The 20,488-nt window shown below is 41.9% G+C and overlaps 1 long non-coding RNA gene across 1 annotated transcript in view; it reads right to left on the bottom strand.

Moving 5' to 3' along the window:
- Window positions 1-18,895, bottom strand: part of LOC142491074 (uncharacterized) — a 44,049-nt gene extending 25,154 nt beyond the window's left edge. Inside the window, exon 1 of the long non-coding RNA XR_012800263.1 lies at window positions 18,619-18,895. This is a non-coding gene — a long non-coding RNA (uncharacterized LOC142491074). The remainder of the gene's footprint in view (window positions 1-18,618) is intronic.
- Window positions 18,896-20,488: the final 1,593 nt, after the last annotated feature.

The raw sequence follows: 20,488 nt of genomic DNA, 5'->3' as shown, positions 1-20,488 counted from the left end.
TATTGTTGATAACCTTCCAGAAGTTAGTTGGATTTGATGTATTCTGGTGAAGATTGTCAGTGTAGTATTGGGCTTTTGTGTGTCTTGTTTGCTTTGTGCATGTATTCCACAGGCATCCATAGCTACTAAGATCCTTGTTAGTGCCTGTTACTTTGAAGCTTTTCCACAAGGCATCCCTTAAAGGGTAGAGCGCTATAAGGTTGGTTGTAACCCATGAAAGGTGGGCCATCCGTACACTTATTCTGCATAGTAGAGCATGGATATCAGAGTTTTAAGAACTCTGATTGGAAATAATCGAGTGCAGAATCTGGGTCAGGTATTAAGTTGATTCTGTACCAAGGGCAGTTGATTAGATCAGCCAGAAAATATTGTGGGTTAAAGTTTCTAAATGTTCTAATAAGGAGAACATTAGGGCTTGACTTGGGTGGTCTGATTTTCCTTACACTATTGCGTGGTCACTGAAAATGTCAGGTAGGATGTCAGAGGATTATATTCTGATGGTGCTAGAGGATAGAGTCCAGCCAAGCAAGGAATGGCTGTGAGATTGTAGGTTTGTGCATGGGTTGAGGAACCTTTTGGTTTAGGTTTAGTGATACAAGAAGTTTAAGTGCAAACCCAAATCAATTAATAAAAACCAGTGTAAAAAACAAATTAATATCACTAAGAGGAGATGCAGCTGGCGTCTAGGAGTTTCACAACACCTCAAAGGACGTCACAAAAAAACAAAGAAAGTTCAAAACTCCCCTCAGATGTAATATGGTGATGGTCAAGCAATGAATCTAGTAGGATGCAGCAGCAGGTACTCTCAGTGTGGTATTTAAGAGAGAAAAAGAAAATATAGTGCAACACAATTTAAATCAATAGACAGTAGAGCACGGAGCTCATTACACTCACATGCTCACAAAATAAAACAGGCAATTTGACCACTCTGGGTCTTGTAGTGCTGGGAAGCATGTCACTGAATAGTAGACCGACCGGCTTTTCCAAAGTGCCTACTTCCGGGTTTGAGTAGCAGATGATGTCACAGACTCTCTCCTCCAATCGGATCGGGGATAGTCTCCTTTAATTCACAGTATCAGCAAAGATACCAGCAGGCACACAGCAGGTAATCTTGGTCACACAGCTACTTTTCAGCAGCAGCTCAGCAGGGCGAAAAAATGATAATGGTCCACAAAGCAGAAACAAATAACCCTACGTGTTTCCTCCGAATAAAACAGACTTCATCAGGGGTGTATGGAAATACTGATCTACCAGTCCCAATTAAATAGTCCCTCAGAGCGTCGACGTCACAGAGCAAAAGGTGCGGCGCATAAAATGATTGGCCAATACATATTAAAACAGCCTTAAAACAATAATAGTATACGAACTATATGAAAAGGACACAAAATCAGATAATAGAATATAATATAAATATAAATAAATGCGTAGAAATATAGGATAGATGATCTAAATGGAAACAAACAACCATTAATCAACAGATACAAATACAGACATGTCAAAAATAAATAAGATACATTAAACACATGAAAGAAAAGAATACCAAATAAATATCCCAGAGAGCTATAAAAGGCATATAAAAGGCATACTAATAAAATATCAGATAAAAATATATCAGACATTAAAATTAATTCAAAAAGGAAAACAGATCTATGTCTATATTTAAGCCTATTTAAGCCTAAATTTAAGCACTTCCTGTTCAGAGAGGAAATTGAGCCAATAAATTGAGTAATAGAAGTCAGGAGCTGTAGTGGGGCTTTAGGGGGGCAGTAGATGACAGCAATAAGAATGGGCTTAGAAAAGGGGAGGCAATTTTTGCCAACTATAATTTCAAAAGAGAGTGGGCTTGGGGGGCACTTTAGCAGCATAAATTGTAAGGTGTCTTCAATATAAAGTAACACCCCTCCTCCTGTATAGCAAGATCCCGCATATGCCTCTTTTAGCTGACCTCCTTGGCCGGCCAAACAGGCCTCCACTCTCTTCTTGGGTGCTGTTAGGATGCTGCTCTTGGGCCGTGCTGGGTAATCCTCTCTTGTTGGGGGCACTGTCTGATTGGGGCTTACTTAAGCTCCTGCCATCCCCAACTGTGAGGCCAAGGCCCCTACATCCTGGGCTTATCATGCTCTCTGAAATGCTGAGGACACTAAGGGACATGTATGACCATGGGCCTGCTCATCTCTGCCTCACTGTGCCTGCTGGGACTCCTCGGCTCTGAGCTGCCATGGCCTAGCTCCGCCCACCAACCTCCATCAGCGGGCCTCTTAGCCTCCGCAGTGCTCCTTACTATCACATTGCCACCTGGACTGAGGCAATTAGGAAGGCAGGACCGCAGATGCGCCCACAGCTCCTCTACCTCAATCTGCACCTGGTCTTCTGGGGGTGCTCACAGCCGCAGAAGCACTTACCCCCAGCCTGGCTTGCCTCTCCTCATCTGCTGTCAAGCTGACATCCAACAGGGGTGCAGAGCCTGAGAAGGATTGCTACTGATCTGGCATTCACCCCTCTCCATGCAACGCTTTTCCTCTTTCTACCTCCCCAAATAGCCTTTCACACTCCTCCAATGGGGGGGCCGGTGCTGTCTGGGTGCTCCTTTTCTCTGCTTGTTTTGCTCCTGCCAACCTCTTCTTTGACCCCACGGTGCAGCTGATGCTTGCAAGAGCAGACGATCCCTGCAAAGAGATGATTTCTGAGGACAGTGCTTGAACATTTTGAGGAGGTGGCCAGAGGATGAGAGAGTTGAGTCACAAGGCAACAGACCCTTAAATGACTTCTCCCTTCCTCATCCTCCTCTTCCCCAATGCATCAGTCCATGGCCACTAGGCCAAAGTTCATGCTTCACTTCCCCTAATAGGTCAGGATTTTCTTGACTTTCTCTTTTTCTCTTTTCTTCCGGGTGATCTAACACATATGGTAGTACTTTTAAGTCAATTTATACAAGCAGCAGTGGGAGAAATATAATAATACTATCACTGCCCACACACATGTGAGATGTAGTGTCATTGAACTAAGTAAAACTAATTTAAGATGAACACACTGTACTTTCTAGAATGTAATAGTGACCTTTAGAAACAGCAAGCGTTGAAGTCCTTTATAATACTTCCAGATAGACAATATTGGATGGAGCAATGAAGCGCAAGAGAGGAAAGTCTGACAGGCTGTTTCTGTTCCCTCATGCATGGAGATCACCAGCCAGGCCATGTTTTAGGGCTAACCAATACTATGAAGGAGATTCACTAAGCTATGGTAAGAGGTATCAGCGCTCAATCTCCTGTTAACTGTTATGTAAATCAATGGCAGTTAATGTCAGATCAAGCTCCAAAAACCTTTATTGGAGCCTAGTAAAACCCAGCCTATATTCACATGCAATCTACAGTACATTCTCACATTTTAACAGAACCTTTTATCAAGCTGTACTGTATCTAATATCTGCCTTGATATGCTTTACATTGTTTTCCTACAGTAGGGTTTTAATTCTGTGTTAAACAATGTGGATTCCTATGGAAAAGTTGTTACATTTTTATGTCTTTACAAATCAAAACGTCAAACATGTATTATCTATCTCTTCTAATACACACGTTAAGTGCTGGACATTGGACAGGAAGAAAGGGGAATATATGCATCTGTCTAACTAAATATATGTTAAGATCTGTAAGCATGTAAGCATCTGTAAGTATGTTACATGAAATCATTTTGATGGAGGCCCTTATGTACCTAGTTAGTAGTACAAGTTGCTTCAGAGATAGTCGGAAGAAATCTGATATTGGAGTGATTTTACACGGGTTGAGCAAGTAGGTACTTTTTTTTATTTATTGCTGATTATTCTTAAATTTGATCTTATAGAAATTATATTGCTAGATTTGAAGCATAAATATGGGTGACTAATAAATTGCCTGGGTTATTGTTGTCATCTTCTGATCATTGTGCTTTATCCTATGATAATATGATTTCAGTGTTTGTTTTTGGTTGTGTTAAGTTGGAAAATAAACTTCAGGAATAATATACCATTTATTGGACCAACTTAAAAAACCATACTCAATAGATCTTAGACTTGTGCTTTCTATACTGTAAAGCAGGCCTGAACACACGCGGCCCGTGGGCCGCATGCGGCCCGCCGGCACTCACCGTGCGGCCCGCAGGGGCGGCTGCTGCTCTCCCCCCCTCCTCCTCCCGAGTCTGCTCTCCCTCCCCCGAGTCCGCTCTCCCTCCCCCGAGTCCGCTCTCCCTCCCCCCACAAGCCGAGCCTCCTCTCCCTCCCCCCGCGAGCCGAGCCCCCTCTCCCTCCCCCCACGAGTCGAGTCCCCTCTCCCTCCCCCCACGAGTCGAGCCCGCTCTCCCCCTCCTCCTCCCAGCTCTCTCTCAAGACTGCACGCTCTTGCAGTGCGGCACTTCCGGTGCCCGCTGCTTGCGAGCGCGCGCAGTCCCGCCGTCATCTGAGGTGAGGGGAGGTGTAGGGGAGGTGCAGGGGCTGATGTGAGGTGAGGAGGTGCAGGGGGTGATGTGAGGTGCCGGGGGATATGTGAAGGGGGGTGATGTGAGGTGCAGGGGGGTGAGGTGCATTGAGGTGAGGTGCAGGGGAGTGAGGTGCAGGGGAGTGAGGTGCAGGGGAGTGAGGTGCATGGGTGTGAGGTACAGGGGTGTGAGGTACAGGGGAGTGAGGTGCACGGGGTGAGGCGCAGGGGGGGTGAGGTGCAGGGGAGTGAGGTGCAGGGGATGTGATGTGCAGGGGGGTGATGTGAAGGGGGGTGATGTGAAGGGGGATTGATGTGAAGGGGGGGTGATGTGCAGGGGAGGTGATGTGAAGGGGGGTGATGTACAGGGGAGGTGATGTGCAGGGGAGGTGTTGTGCAGGAGGGGTGATGTGTGGTGCAGGGGGTGATGTGAGGTTCAGGGGGTGAGGTGCAGGGGGGTGATTGGAGGTGCAGGGGGTGATTGGAGGTGCAGGGGAGGGTGATTGGAGGTGCAAGGGAGGGTCATTGGAGGTGCAAGGGGAGGGTCATTGGAGGTGCAGTGGAGGTTATTGGAGGTGCAGGGGGGTGATTGGAGGTGCAGGGGGGTGATTGGAGGTGCAGGGGGGATGATTGGGGGTGCAGGGGGGTGATTGGAGGAGCAAGGGGGAGATTGATGTGAGGTGCAGGGGGGAGAGTGATGTGAGGTGCAGGGGGGGAGAGTGATGTGAGGTGCAGGGGGGGAGAATGATGTGAAGTGCAGGGGGAGAATGATGTGAGGTGCACGGGGGAGAAGGATGTGAGGGCATGGGGGGGTGGGATGTCGGTGGTGTGCAGGGGGGTATTGTGTGTTTGATGTGGAGGGGGAGTATTATGTGTGTGGGTGAGGGGGAGAGATGGGGGTATGGGGAGTATCACAAAGGTTGATAGTGAGGGGTTCTGGGGGAGATATGAGGATGATGATGAGGGGTTCTGGGGGAGATATATGAGGATGATGATGAGAGGTGCTGGAGCAGAGATGATGGTGGTGATGATGATGGTGATGATTTTACCCGTGCGGCCCCAAATTTTTTTCCTTGGATCAGTTCGGCCCTTCTCGCTTTACGAGTTGTGCAGGCCTGCTATAAAGGGTCCCTTGCACAGATATCACAGGGGAAGTTATACTGAAAGCTCATTCCTAAACACAGTATTCTTGTGGGTCCAATAATGTTTAACAATCTACAGTGAATTTATTTTTTCCTCGGACCAATATGTCTAGTAAGACTCTTCAGTAAGCCTTGACACATAGAAAAATTAAAGACCATTTTGATCAATAACATTGTTTAGCGCTTGTGAAAAAAGATATAAATTGCGTTGTTCAGAATCAAAGGTCCATATAGTAGATTTAAATATACTGTAGGTAAAGTGGAGTATACATTTTTCAGTACTTTGCAGAGATGCGGGTGGGTTTATACACTATTAGAAATTTCAGTGAAGAAGTTCTTGTTACACAGTTCTTATTTTCTTTTTATTAATTAGAACATTTCTTTATAGCATCCCTGTTTAACCTCCATATGCAGTTTAACTTAAGCAAACTTCAAAACTACTGGAAATTTTATTAGATGACTGTTAATTTTAAGCCTATTTTTGTTTATTTTTCCAAAACCATTGACTAACTGAATTACATGTTTGCGTACCCTGGTGCTGGCAGCACTATTTCCTGACAGTAAAAGGGTTTCTCATACCTTTTTGTCTCCACAGCACATAATGCTGGAGGTATGTAGGACAACAACATGCTAGCAATTTCTTTAGATATTTCATTCACCAAAACCATTATTTACTGTTATTAAGGGATAACTCTATAAAATGTTTTTTTTTTTTCATTACCAGGATGTTTTATCTAGAAACGAATGCCAGGGTTCATGTTAAATAGAGATTATGCATGGGATATTACATCAATTATTAATTATAAGTGAAGATATTCAAATCTGAAAAAATATATATATATATATATATATGTTTGTTTGGTATTAAACCAGGAAAGTGTTCGTACATTTCAGACTGAATATGTGTGTATGTCATATATTAATGACTATTTAAATCGTTTTCTTTGTCAATTTATATGCATGACATCTTGAACATTACATTCCTCGATAATCCGTAACCATTTGACTGTTTTACCTCATTTTCCATGATCATTTCATGCTGTTGACAGTGCAACTGAACTGACCTTCCAATAAATGGAGCGGGATTATCCAGGCCCTATGGCAAACAACAGCTTATTTTTGCATCACATAATTTCTATGGCACATTCAATGGATCTTTGCCTTCTGTGACACATGGATCTCGTTTAAATTTCAAACCTAAATTTCCCTAGGTACTTCATAAGTTTTGAAGGAGAATTGTGTGCAATGGACAATTGGGAATCTGTGCATTTAATAGAAATCTACATATATACTGTATATGTGAAATTCTGCTTCTCCATTTTATTTCTCCAGTGGTCCTGACATATTTCACTCTTTCATAAGTTTACTTAATTCATCTGTTCACGTATTACATTAAGCACTCAAATACTAGATGTACCATTATGCATTGTCAAGATATTACCATTGACAGTAGGTAAATTCCAAAATGTCAAGTTTGTATGTATGTGTATTTTATTTGTATAGAGCCATCCCCGTACATAGCGCTTCATAGCAGAAATAGTCCAAAAAAAATAATATGAGACATACAGTAATTGGAATATAAACATTAGGAACAGTCCCTGCCATGAGCACCTTACAATCTAAGTGGTATTTCGGGAGAAAGACACAGAAGGAGGGTATTATGTTAGGTGCATATGCAAGGGGTTATGATAAATGCGTATGCATCAGGGAGTACTTTGGAGCTATAAAAATGTTTCATTAAAGAGATGCATTAAAGGTCTTGAAGGCCTTGAATGTGGAGAGAAAAAGTGCTCGTGGATATTGAGGGGAAGGGAATTCCAGAGGCACACGGAGCAGTAAGTGAGAAAGATTTTAGGCGAGAGAAGACTTTAGTTGCAAAGGAGACAGAAGACATGCTTTGGCAGAGCTCAAGAGGCAAGCAGTGTATAGCAAAAAAAAAATAGGGCTTAGATGTAAGAAGGGGCAAAGTAGTGTATAGCCTTAAAAGAGAGGAGAATTATGTTAATACAGAATTTATTGTGAATTTCAACAGAAGAGAAGCTGGGCTCAAGGAGTTTGGAGGTAAAAAGACAGGAGGTAGAAAAAGGTTAAAGAGAAGGCATTGTCAAGCAGGTTATTTTTGAGAATAGTTGTAACTATTCCATGCTTGAAAGACGTGAGAATGGTAGAAGTTGAAAATGTGGGTGAGAGTAGGTATTAGAGTGAAGTAAGAGGTTTGAGGAGAAGGGAGGGAATGGGGTCAAGAGGGCAATGAGTAGAGGTATTTTGCAATTGCTCCCCTGCGACCGAGGGAAAAGTGTCAAAAAAGGCAGGAGGAAGGTTAAGAAGAGGACATGAATAATATGAGGAGAATACAGAAGGGATGACAAATGGAGTCTATCTTTAAATATGAACACACAAATAATCAGCAAGGATTATATAAAGCCCCCAGTAGTTGCACTCTAGGTAGATGACACTGTAGGTAAGAGTGTCATCAAGTTAGAGGCCACAAAATAGCCTATTCCCTTAATAGGGTCAGCCACAAAAGGTCACACTCAAAAAATAAAAAAGTTTTAATAAACAATATAAAAACCGACGAAACACCATAAAAATGCATAGAGATGCATGGAATAAAATCCCCAAATGTGTGGAGGTGAGAGAAAGGCAATGAATATAATGTATCTAAAGCCTTGAAGTACTAGAGCTGTCAGCTCCTAAACAGTCTCACACGAGCTGTGTGTGAGGCTGTACGAACAACAATATGTAGAATACACGGCAGCAGAGAAGTACTAATCACTGTAAATAGATAGACACACTGTATAACCTCCGTGAGGTAGTATACAACCTGATACCGGGTGTCATGCATGTATTACGTGAACAGCTGTAGCCCTGGAAGGTATCCGGAGCTGATCGCGCCTCCAACAACAAGCCACGTGAGCGTCAACGTAATGATGTCACGCGTACCCCGACGTACGTTTCGCGCGTCATAACGTGCTTTCTCAAGGGGGAGGAGTCCTGTAAAGACTTTCTCTGGCAAACCCACTCCGAAACTTACAGGCTAGAAATCTCCTGGATCCAGCACCCCAGGATTGGCAACACACGGAAAAATCTTTAATGTCACATAATCTGCACACAGTCACATTAATGCATGCACAATACATGGGCCCAAGAGCTGACTCTCTAGGACCCCAAACTACAGTTCAGGGGCAACCAAGTGGGCTTAACCTTTATTATAAAGCCTGGTTACCCCCTCACCGTCACGGTTAGGACCTATTAATGGTCATGTCTTGAAGTGGCTTGCAGGCTTAAAATGCTTTGGTGAAAGGGTTTAACTAAATTACCTTTTTTTCAAGAGATATATAGGTATTTCACTGTATATTTTTATCATATTGGATGTAGCTTTGGGCTTCTTTGTTTTTTTGTTGTATACATTTAGCCACGCCCAGTAGCACTCCAATTGACACACACACACACACACACACACACACACACACACACACACACACACACACACACACACACACACACACACACACACACACACACACACACACACACACACACACACACACACATATAGAGAGCTGAGTTGAAACAAGATAGGATACATTTATAGTGGAGCAAGTAAGTGAGAGTATGAGATTTTCCAGAGATGTTCAAAGGAGTGAGTGCAGAAGTGGAGCATGGGTGCATGGCATTATAACAAAGGTCTGGGGTTAGATGAACAACAATGGCGGGAAGAAGAGGTGCATGTAGATCAAGAGAGGAGGATAGGGCAGAGTTGTACTTATTGACAAGGTTTTTGTGTCTGTAGAGGAGAAGAGAGGGAGTAGTGCAAGCTGGAGTCACAGCCGGTAGGTTAATAAAATTCAGGTCTCCGTAGAAATGAAAGGTAGATGCAGGCAAAGGAAAATTAAGGTAGAGTAAATTGTAATGTAAGTCTTTATTTATATAGCGCCATTAATGTACATAGCACTTCACAGTAGTAATACATGTGACAATCATTTAAATAACAAATAATACAACTAACAGATCGTGGGAATAAGTGCTTCAGACATAAAAGTAACATTCGGAAGAGGAGTCCCTGCTCCGAAGAGTTTACTATCTACTAGGTGATTATGTGATGTTCAAAAAGAAAAAATATAACTTTTTTAATTAAAAACCAGACCAAGATAGTGGCTATCCTAGTGTATGCTGGCAGTAGTCCATTGGTAAAGGCCAAAGGAAAATGTTAAGGAGAGAAAGCTGGAAGGCCATGTGATCATCCATATGGCAGTTGAGGTCCACAAGAAGAAGAGATGATGATTCGAAGGAGAGAAAGAAGGAGAGATAGGATGCAAAGTAAAAAAGGTAGAAGTGGGATAAGCTGAGGTAGGTGGCCGATAGATGACAGTCACCTGGGGGCTTGAAGAGTTGGACAGTGTGAGTCTCAATGGCTGGAAAATTAGGAGAGGGAGGCCTAGAAAGATCACAGTAGTGGTAGAGAGAGGTGAGAGAGGAGAGAAGTCTCCAAACTTCAGGGCAGGGAGTGTGGGACAAAGAGAGACCACCGTAAAATAGTGCAGATTAAGACTGAGAGAGTCAAGTTTCAGTTGTATTAAGAAGATGCGGAGAAAAAAAAGTGGTAATGCACAGAAAATAACTTATTAGAATGGATATTCCAAAAGGCACAGAAGAAAGGGGGAGGAGGGAGAGGAATGAGTATCAAATCGGCGAAATGTACGCCGAGTTCGGATTCCACTGTGGATTGACAATTTCCTTTTAGCCAAGGAATTCCATGGGTCAGTCTCAAAATGGCAGATTCATTTTTTTTTCTATAACTAAAAATCAGCCCAACAGATTTTGGATTCTTACAGGTCTGGAATCCATCACTGTTATTTTTTTTATTTTTTTGCAAGAGTATCAAGTTGTGTATATAGCAAATGGAAATATTACTGTGTAAATAGTTGGTAAAAAGGATGGGTTTGCATAGCCAGTAAATCTACCCAAAGACAGCTGTTTTGACCTTTTGGGTCTCAGCCAGTATAACCAGCCTCACACTGATAAGACCCAAAAGGTTGAAACAGCTGTCTGTGGGTAGGTTTACTGGCTTTGCATTTTAACCCAGGCTGTGGTGAAAAGCTATGTAATGCAGCAAGCATAAGTTTATAAGGGTCCATGTCAAAATGAATTTGAAGCAAAAGGTGACACTGTGTGCTCATTTGCATGTAATTTCCCAGAATCTCTTGCTGCAGTGGAAGCACTGTATGCTAGGCAATAATCGTGAAAGGCAGGGTTGCAGAACTGTCTAAGACATGTGATTGTGCTTACAAGGAATATTTTCTAACGATAGCTGGCCAACTATACTGGTTCCCAGCTTAAAACATGCCCTGGCATATGCACCTCACATGAACAGTCTTAAGACAACAATAAAGTGTTTTGCTTATCTTAGTCCATTGGAGCTGACATCCCCGCTTCAGCACGGCCTCGCGGCCTTTCCTTCTTAGTGGAACTTTGCCCCATGTGAGCCCAGAGAAACTCTCTTCTGTATGTCCACGGTCAAGGACAGGACATCCCCGCTTCAGCACGGTCTGTCGCCCTTTCCTTCTTCCCTCTGGGATTCAAACCCAGGCAGTCCCAGCAGGCTCCGCGTCCAGCGGGCCTGGGAGTCTGTGCCAGATTCCGCAGTTGGGGAGGATGCTCCTCTGTCCCTCTATGGGAACAACAGTGTCAATGTCTGTGACTCTAAGCATGTGTCTCTCACACATGGCAGCATTGCAACTCTCTGTGTTTGCCTTAAACACTTCCTTGTTCACTCAAGGAGTCCATTCTGATTAATTAGGCAGCAGCTGCATTAGCTATTCTCTCTAGGGATCAACTCTCTGTGAGCTGGAAAGTACACTTACTAAACTGTTCCAGCACCTAGAGATACCTGATGATATCACAATATATATATTGGGCAAACCCAATCAACTGGTACACATACACACACACACACACACACACACACACACACACACACACACACACACACACACACACACACACACACACACACACACACACACACACACACACATATATAACACATGTATTGCTATTAGCTGCAATAAACTATGGTGCATCTTTATGCATTTTGTGCATATTTGTTGTGTGAGCATATACTGTATGTATACATGCACTGTGTGTGTATGTGGTGTGAATGTGTTTATATAGTGTGTTTTTTCATGAATGCTGCATGCATCTGGTGTGTATTTGGTCTATTATCATGTGTGCTATATGTTTCTAATGTGTGTGCATAGTATATGGTGTGTGTTTTTATTGTGCATTTGCATGTGTATGGAGCTTGCCTATTGTATGGTATGTTTGATGTGTTTGGTGCGTATAATATGCATTAATGGTGTGTGGGCCAGTTGATTGGGTTTGCCCCCCCCCCCCTGAGATAAATTTCAGCATCATTATACATGTGTTGCTTAACATAAGGTGATGCAAGTCTGGCAAAAATAGGTATTTATTAACTTGATTTATTGACAGTTGGATCCTGATACAAGATAATGCTTATCCAAGGCCCTTATCCAAAAAGGTCCAAAGTGACAGATTGCAGGGAAATCAACCACATGAAATTATATTAAATAATGGCCAAGCTCCAGTATAATGCCAACATTGTTTAATTGGCCTTAAAAAAAAAAAGAAAAAAGAATCTAATACATTTGAAAAAATATATGCACTTCACTAGTCACCAAACTAGTAAGGTGTATTGACCAAACGAGTAATATTCAAGGTTACATACCACAGAATTTCTTATTTTAAGATAAAGTTTGGAATCAATTTAAATCTATGAGACCACGATACTTATGAGTTATGAGTAGAAGTGTCTTCCAATGATTGAGACTAACTTAACGACGTGTTCATTTACTCAGACTCTGGTAATTACATTTTTTTTTAATGTAAATCATAATTGTAACTATTATGAATATAAAACCTACATACAAATAATAATTTTTAGCCACGTTAACAAAAAAAGGCAAAAAGTAATAAATGCCAATTCACAGAAACACAGGGTAATCTAGGAAATTGTCCTGTTTTCAAGAATTTTGTTCAATTCTTACTTTCTTATATAGCCACTTAAAAGACTTAAAAGACTGTGGATCGTGGCCATGCCCTTGGATAAGGGCAGCTCCACCATAAAATCCATAGAAATGTGAGTCCATGGCCTGGTCTTGGATCAGAAGAGGTTGTAGTATGATTCCTGGATGTTTTGGTCTGGGTGCCGACAGGACAAGAGGACACAAAGTTCTTATCATCCTTCCGGATCCCCAGCCACCAGAATTTTCATTCCAATAAATCGATGGCTCTCCTTTCTCCAGGCTGACCTGAGGTTTTGGAACTATGACCCCACTCCAAGACCTTTTGTTGAAAGCTGACCAAAGAAAATGCGTCCCTCCGGAACCTTGATGCCATCTGGAATTATGGATTGGTCCAGAATTATGTCTTTTAGAGAGTAAAATGTAGCAGCCGAGATGATGCGTGACGGAGGAAAAATGTGATTTTCGTGGTCCACTGCAGTGTCATTAACCTGGAATTGGTGAGAAAGAACATCTGCTTTTATATTGTTGGACCCTGGTAGGTAAGAAATAATACAATTTAAACAGGAATAATGACCAACATGCTTGTCGTGAACCAATCGACGAGCACCCTCGATGTACAAGAGGTTTTTGTGATCTGTGAGTATAGTTACTGGATTTTCGGTACCCTCTTGCAAGTGTCTCCATTTCTGCAAAGTCATTTTATGGCCAAGACTTCTCGGTTGCTGACATCATAGTTCTGTTCGGCTGGGGAGAATTTTTTGGAGAAGAATGCACAAGCGTTTAATTTGGCCTGTGTTTTTCCGCTGAGATAGTAATGCTCTTGGACCCACATCAGATGTGTCTATTTCTAGGGTGAAGGGTAAAGCGGGATCTGGGTGCACCAGAACTGGGGCCAAAGTGAAAGCTATTTTTAATCTGTCAAATGCATCTGGTGAATCAGCAGACCATTGAGAAGGATCAGACCCTTTCTTGGTTAATGCGGTGATAGGCGCCAGGATGGATGAAAAGTTCTGGATAAATCAACTGTAATAACTAGCAAATCCTAGAAACCTTTGGACAGCTTTCAGGCTGAGGGGACATGGCCACTCAAGAATGGCTTTGGCTTTGGCTGGGTCCATGGCTAATCCAGTATCCGAGATTATATATCCCAGAAAAGAGGTACTAGATTGATGGAATTGGCATTTCTCTAACTTAGCGAACAGATGATTCTCCCGCAACCAACTTAGAACCTTCATCACATGGCCTGGATGTTCTTGTGCTGATTTAGAAAAGATCAGGATATCATCCAGGTATACGATAACGTATTTATCAAGGAGATTCCTAAATATTTTGTTCACAAAGTTCTGAAATACTGCCAAAGCATTACAGAGTCCGAAAGGCATAACAAGATACTCGTAGTGTCCATCACGCATATTGAAACCCATCTTCCACTCATCACCTTGACGAATTCTCACCAAATGTATGCCCCTCATAAATCCAATTTGGTGAAAATAGAAGCTCCTTGCAACCTGTCAAACAGTTCAGAAATGAGTGGTAAAGAATATTGTTTTTTTACCGGGATTTTGTTGAATCCTCGGTAGTCAATGCATGGCCGTAGTGTTCCAACTTTCTTTTTTAACGAAGAAGAACTCTGCGCCAGCAGGAGATGAAGGTTTTCCTGAATGTACTCCTTCATGGAGCTGTTTTCTGGAGGTGACAGTGGATATGAACCACTTCTGGGAGGAACTGAGCCGGACAAAAGATCAATGGACAGTCAAATGACCGATGTGGTGGTAACTCCTCGGACTGAACTTTGTCAAATACATCCCAAAAGGTGGAGTAGATAGTGGGTAGGTCGGAGTTCACCTCGGACGGTGCTGAGACATCAGCCAGCGTTTGGAAAGGAATGGAACCGTTCTTTAGACATCGTGAACTCCATTGGATGAGTCGAGACTCCGCAAAATCCACGAAATGGTTATGAAGTTGAAGCCACAGTAACCTCAGAATTACATAAATATTGGGGTAGTGAATTACGTCCAGTCAAATCTTTTCTGTCGCCAACTATAATAGAGTCATATCTAAGGAAATGAACGCAGGCTGTAATGGTCTGCCATTGATAGCCTTCAGACCTAGCGGAGATTCTCTCTGCACCAACGGAATTCCATGTTTCTCTGAGAAACTCTGGTTGATGAATTTACCACCTTGACTCTGGAGTGGAGCCTGCACCAGATGCTCACACTAGAATGGTATTAGCATTGGTTCTGATCTTGAGCTCATACATTGGAAGATTTAAAAATTTAGCTTCTGCCCCAAATACCATTGTTACAGTCTTGTCAGTGTTAAAAAACAGTTTGTTTTGGGAAATCCTTTCAAGTCTCAAAAAGTCAGATTGAAGTATGTGTTCAAGGTCGGGGAGGCTAGGGCTGTGTACATTTAAGTTTGTGTCATCTGCATTTATGTGTATTGAAGCTCCCTTACAAGCTGTAGAAAGATCATTTATGAACACTGAAAAGATTAGGGGCCCCAGAACAGAGCCTTGCGGGACACCACAGGTGATATTCAAGGGGTTGAGTTAGGGCCTCAGATAGACACATGTTGGGCTCTACCTGATAGGTAGGAATGAAACCCGTTTAAAGCATACTTCCCTATTCCAGAGCACTGGAGTTTGTTTAGCAAGATAACATGATCAACAGTATCAAAAGCCTTTGTAAAATCGAGGAATATTTCAGCAGTAAATTTTCCCAGTTCCATTTCACACCGGATCTCATTGCAAACTTTTAGGAGGGAAGTTACTGTGTTTGGGGCAAGAGCCAGATTGGAATTGGCAAGGGAAATTTGTTTGCTATAGTAATCACTTAATTGGGAATAAACACATTTTTCCATGACTTTGGATAGTATTGGGAGAAGAGAAAAAAAGGGTGATTCTGTATTGAATCTCGCAACACACGGTAATGCAGTGAGAGACACAGTGAGAGACGCAACACTTCTGGAGACTTGGTCCGCCTTACACATTTCGTCGTACACTGATAACTTCTTCAGAGGCTCGTGTGTTGCGAGATTCAATACAGAATAAACCTTTTAACTGGCTGTGGATTGGAGAGAGTGATCTGAGTGCTACAGCCACGATCCCACCCACAGCGGAGCCTGGGACATCACTTCCGGGTCATTGGGAAAGCGGAAGACGTACAACGCGAACTATATGCGAGAGACAGTGAGGAGTATACTGAGCCAAGCTGGGGACTGTCTGAGTATTATACTCAAATCTGCGAGCTATCCACCGTTGTTTGTGAGTTAAACCACAATTGATTTTATTAGTGTAATTGTTCAAGCAATATTACATCAGGAGTGCACGCGTCTCTTTTCCCTTCCCATATATATAGATATACAACAGTCCCATTAGAAAGCCTCTTATCTCATTCTTGTAGTTTTAGGGGAAGGCCTCTCTGTTCCCCTGGGTCCGCACCTTGTGTGCTAAAGCAATATCAGGATACATGTTTAGAAGTCTTGTCCCCTTTGTCTTGCTGTCAGCCTGCAGTCCTTATGCAGCTCCAGACATCTGTTGTTCCCCAGGTCAGCACAGATGTGGACTATGGGATCTCTGGTCTGTCCTTTCTGGGTCAGCCCCAATTGTGAGCTCAGGAATCCTATTCCTGTGTCTCATCTGACACTATTTCACAGAGCTCTGATTGGGCAGCTGGAGTCTGGTTGATTGCCTGACTGCACTTAACCAGCTCTCTGCTGGATTTAGAGGCATTTTCATACACTTAGGCACCACGTTATAGGAACGTAGATCGCAGTAAGTCAGGTACACATTGGCTGCTTAGTTTTCATTTGAGGTGCACTTTTTTAACCTACTCTTCTGATACTGGAACAAATTGGAAATTGTGGATAGTGTTGGGAGAGGGTGGGCTATAGGGGGTACTCTCAGAATGAGGTACATGTTTGTGGTTCAGGATGCATTTCGCTAATAAGTGAGTAGCACACCCCACAAAGTACTGATTGAATGCATTTGCAATGTCAGTGGGATTTGTAATTTTCCTTAATGATATTACAGTACATGGTTGTTGATGGCTAGAAGGCTGGAATATATTGTTAATAAACTTCCAGAAGTTAGCTGGGTTTGATGTGTTCTGGAGAAGATTGTCAGGGTAATATTGTGCTTTTGCGTGTCTTGTTTGCCTTGTACACATATTCTGCAGGCATCTGTAGATATTAAGATCTTTGGTAATGCCAGTTACTTTGTAGCTTTTCCACAAGGCATCCCTAAAATGGTAGAGTGCTATAAGGTTAGTTGTACCCACAGAAGGTGGGAACCGTCATTTTATTCAGCATCGTGGAGCCTGGGAATCACAGAGTTTTAAATCTCAAATTGGAAATAGTCGAGTGAAGAACGGGGTTGGAAATTAAGCCGATTCTCTACAAAGGGCATCTGGTAAGGTCAGCCAGAAACTGTTGTGGGTTAAAGTTTCAAAATGTTCTAGTGAGGAGAACTTTAGGGCTTGATTGGGCTGGTTTGATTTTACTTACACAGTACTCTATTGCGTGGTCACTGAAAATGTCAGGAAGGATGCCAGAGGATTGGATTCTGCTGGGATTAGAGGAGACAGTCCAGTCTAGCAAGTAATGGTTGTGAGATTTCAGGTTTGTCCATTTGGTTTGGGAAATTAGTTGCGTTAGGTTAAGTGACTTGAGTTATATCTGGATTTTGTTTTCTTTATGGTCGAGCCAATTGTAGATGAAATCCCCAAGAACTAGCAGCTCACTCTTCTCATTCAGAGAGGAAATTGAGCCAAGAAACTGGGTGATATCAGTCAGGGACTGTAGATGGTCTTTAGGGGGTGGTAGATGCCAGCAATCAGGACGGGCTTAGAAAAGGGGAGGCAGATTTTGACAACTAGGATTTCAAAAGAGGGTGGGCTTGGGAGGCAATTTAGTAGCATAAATTGTAAGGTGTCTGCAATATAAAATAACACCCCTCCTCCTCTCTTTGACTTATCTTTCCTAGAAATGGAGTATCCCTGAATGGCGATATTTGCATAGAGAGTTTTAGAGGTTAGCCATGTTTCTATGAGAATGATGGCTCTGGGTTTATGCATAAGGCACATGCCCTAAGTTCATCCAGTTTGGGCAGAAGGCTCCGGATAATTCTATGGGCGACAGATATGCCTTTTTGGAATTTGAAGGGGGTATTCTCAGTTGTATAGGACAGAGTTGAAAAGTGAAGGCCTGGGTTAAGTTCAATATCACCTGCTGAAGAGAGTAACAATATAAATAAAAAATTGAGTAGTTGTTTGCAAGCTGTAGATTTGTGATGTTTACCATTAGAGTGAGTGGTGGCTGGTGTGCTGGTTTTCAGAGTTCTCCTCCAACATTCAGTAGATAGTGCAAGGCTTTTTAGTAATCTAGGGTGCATGATGATATTGGGTGTGGTCAAGGAGGAAGGAGTTTGTAATGATAGAGAAAGTAACATTTCCATAAGGCCAAAAGAAAGAACAGAGTGCACATAATTAGTAGGTTCTTTATCACAGAGGAAGGTAATGTTGCATGAAGTTGTTGTGAACCAAGAGGGATTTGGGGTGGAGGGGTGGGAGAGGCATGTGCAACTGCAGTGTCCTGACGACATTGCATGTTTTTTTGGCGCGAAATTTGGAAATTCTCAATTTAACTGACTGTATAAAATGGACCTACTGGGGCAGCTCTATACTCCTTGATAAAGCACTGTGCGGGTGCAAAACGCGTAGGACATTCTTACACCTCCTTTGGATGATGCTGTTAATTATAAAAAAAATTGATTTTGTTACTTTTTCAAACCTTGCTGTGCGTTGCTGTTTCCGCTTTTGTTTACATCATCAAGGGAGCTGGAAAGAACACATATAAACAGCATCCTTGATCATGTATATGACAGAATTTGGCCAAATAGCCTCCCCATCATGATATAGAGTCCCATATAAGGGAATATATGTCATCCAGGGGGAAGGAAATAAAGTTAAGTCCTGAATCTCTTACCTTTAGAGCTGCGGTGACATGGATCCAGACAGAGAGAGGGAGACATGGCTGCAGACAACTGCACAGATCATCTTAAAGGTGATTACTGGTATTCTCTCCCTGCAGATGGCCCATTCAAGTGAAGGATTAACACAACGGGCCCCATTCAAAAGCATGGGACCCTGCAGTGTTAGTCCTTCCGGGTCACAAAACTTGCTGTCCTTGTGGCCACTAAGGGGATGTGATTGGGCCATGGTTTTCCGCAAACACGAGGACAGTAAAACTTGCTACATCTGTATGTCCCTTTCCAATCTTGATAATAAATGTAGCTGGTGTTTTCAGGATTATGAGGTCATAGAAGCCAGTGCACAAGTAAAGCAGCAGTTATGCCTGTCACTTGACCTTTGGAAACTGCAGAGCACTGTGTTTTCTTTCATTACATGTCTAATTGACTGAGAAAGGAATAAGAAAAACCAGAGTGAAAACTGGTAATGTGGCCAGATGTAATAATATGATGAGGATCATTATTTTTTAACATATTGAACGGAAATAAATTAAAATATAAGTAACATAGCATAGATTTTCTTCATTTATAATATATAACTTTATACATGACCTGTGTTTCTCAAATCAATATTCAGATAAAGTAGTGCCTCTCTATATGTCGTCAATTCATAGCCACCAATTTGACATTTGCTCTTGCAAGCGGTCTGTTGACCAAAGCCTATTCAAACACCTGGTACAAAGACTACATTACTTTAAGTTTTCCCCCTGGTGAATTAATTAGCGTTTCCAAGAAGGGAAGAGAATAATGACTTCTACACCTCTGCAATGTCAAGGTTTAGTACAGTGTAAATGCAATGCAAAAGCTATACATACAAAAAAATAATAAATATATATATATAGTATATCAATGTCCAAAGTTAGAAAAGTTTCAAACAGATTTGGCTCTACATTCAATTTAAGTTATCCTGTTTGCATCAAGTTCTGCCTAAATCCGATACTAATTATGTTCCTAATTAATTTTGCCAACAGCACAAAATGGAAACTGAAAATAAAAAGCCTGTTTTCCCCATGCCATAGATATATGTTAGGTAAGTCTGGCTACTGTAGGACCCCAGATGGCATGGAAAACATGTCTTCAGTGGGCAAGTCTGGCCATTATAGGACCCAGATGGCATGGAAAACATTTCTGAAATAATAGCATCTTGCTGCTTAGCTGGTTGCCTTCACAGGCATGCTGATGGCTTTGGCATTCATTCATATTTACTACAGTAGTTAAGCTGCTTTAGGGCTGCATGAATTGTCTAATCTTCTGAAATGCCTTTTGCCTTTGGCTCAACTTTGATCTAGAGGACTTTGTCCACAATCTGTTCCTATGAAAGTTTTCTTGTGATCTTCAATTTATTCCTTAAAAGAAAAAGTATAAGACATTTTTCCATGTTATTATTAAACAATCATTCCGCCCTTACATGAAGCAAATCGGTATTTTGTGGAAATCTTTGTTTATGATGAACCCATCTGCTAAGAGGCAAATATACCACTGATACTACAGTTTAAAGGGTACACTTCAAAACTAGATGAGCAGGTCAATTCTTCTTTTTTAAATAAATACGTAAATAAATATAAAGTGTTTTTAAAAGAAATTAAATAAAAATAGTAAATAAAATACAGTAGAACCCTTGATATAATAGCAATGTGAATATTTTAAGTTTTCTATCTTTGACGCGATTTTGTGGGCCTTACACAGACACATATAATAAATATTAACATACATTTCTCTGATATACCTTTATATATTCCAATACAATATTGCCTGCATACGCAAACCTCTATATAACAGAAAATTCAGTTGCAAAAATCATTATGCATGATTGAAAATGTTGTAACG

The sequence above is a fragment of the Ascaphus truei genome, chromosome 3, assembly GCF_040206685.1.
Source record: "Ascaphus truei isolate aAscTru1 chromosome 3, aAscTru1.hap1, whole genome shotgun sequence".
Taxonomy (NCBI): Eukaryota; Metazoa; Chordata; class Amphibia; order Anura; family Ascaphidae; genus Ascaphus; species Ascaphus truei.
This window is presented reverse-complemented; position numbering and strand designations above follow the sequence as displayed.